The sequence below is a fragment of the Elephantulus edwardii genome, unplaced genomic scaffold (genome assembly GCF_000299155.1).
Source record: "Elephantulus edwardii isolate Elephantulus edwardi_28Jun2011 unplaced genomic scaffold, EleEdw1.0 scaffold00083, whole genome shotgun sequence".
Lineage (NCBI taxonomy): Eukaryota > Metazoa > Chordata > Mammalia > Macroscelidea > Macroscelididae > Elephantulus > Elephantulus edwardii.
In genome coordinates, this window is record NW_006399833.1 from 10,716,003 (window position 1) to 10,717,707 (window position 1,705).

Here is a 1,705-nt window from a genome sequence, read left to right on the forward strand (position 1 = left end):
TTTCCTCAATTGGATGTGTAGTCTTCTTTCAATAAACTCTGTTGTTCCCCAGAGTGATTTATAACCTTTTGATGGTCCTAATTGTACCCTATCGGGTTTAAAGATGATGAGTGTGTATTGTCTTACTCTCTTAAAAGAAGGAATCACTTTTTTTTTAGGAGTCACTTTTATAAAGCCGTATTCTACAAAATGCTTTGTTGGTGGTGGTGTTTGATTGCCATTGAGTCGAGCATGACTCATAGCAACCCTATGAACAAAAGACCTAAAGCTTTTCTATAACTATTGTCATTTCTCAGAGTTCATATAGATTCCAGAGACACTTGTCCTTTAATCCATATCCCAAGAATTGTCCTTTAATCCATATCCCAAGAACCTATATTTGATTTTTTCATAACAGAATAACCATTATTTCTTGTCATATTGATGGATCAAATTAAATATCTGGTGATGTCCATGAGACAGAATTATAAGCAGGAACAGAGAAAGGAGCCTTGCTGGATAGAGATAATCTTGCCTAGAAAAGAAGAAGAGGAATAGGAAGGATTAGGAATATGGGTTCTGGAGTCAGATACAACTTAACTGCTAGTTAATTCTTAGCTTGGAAAGCACTAAAAATATGCAGCCTCCTCAAAGTAGAATATATCTTGATGATTCATATGAGGAGAAACAATTGCAATTGTCCATTAATAAATCAAACAGAAAATGCACAAAGTATGAAGCCAGGTAAATTGGAAAAAATTTAAAAATTAAATGATAGACCTAAAAATTGATATCTTGGGTGTCAGTGAGCTGAGATGGGCCATTGTGAACCAGACAGTCACGCCATCTATTATTCCAGAACAAATTGAAGAAGAGTGGTATAAGATTGCAAAAAATAACATTTCAATAGCGATTCTGAAATATGTTGTCAGGATAGGATGATATCCATATACTTACAAGGAAGACCTGTTAAAATGACTGTTAATAAAATTTGGAGGACAATGACTAAAGCCAAAGATGTAATTTAGGATTTTTACTAATTTCTGCACTCTGTTGGGTCACCTTTCTTTGGAATAGGAACAAATATAGATCTCTTCCAGTCAGTTGGCCAGGTGGTTGTCTGTCCTCCAGATTTCTTGGCACAACTCGGTGAGCATAACCAGGGAAGCATCTGATTGTTGAAATATGTCATTTGGTATGCCATCAATTCCTGGGACTTTTTCCCCCCCAATTCTTTCAAATTAGCTTGAACTTCTTCCTTCATCACCACAGGCTCTTGCTCATATGTTGTTTTCATGAAATTCTGTGTCTTCAAATTCCTTTTGGTACAATGACTCTGTATACTCTTTCCATCTTCTTTTAATGCTTCCTTAATAATTTAATATTCTGCCCAAAGCATCCTTAAGTATTACAACTCTAGACTTGAATTTGTTCTTCAATTTCTTCAGCTTAAGAAATGGCATGCAAGTTTGGCCCCTTTGATTTTCTGGTTCCAGCTCTTTCCATATTTCATTGTAATACTTTACTTTGTATTCCTGCTCTGCCCTCTGAAATCTTCTGTTCAGCTCCTTAATATCTTGATTTCTTCCCTCTGCTTTGGCTTCTCAGTGCTCTAGTGTATCTAGAGTTTCTTCTGACATCCATCGTGGTCTTTTTCTTCCTCCTCTGTCTTTGTAATGACCTTTTTGCATTCTTCCTGGATGATATTCTTTTTTTATTATTATTA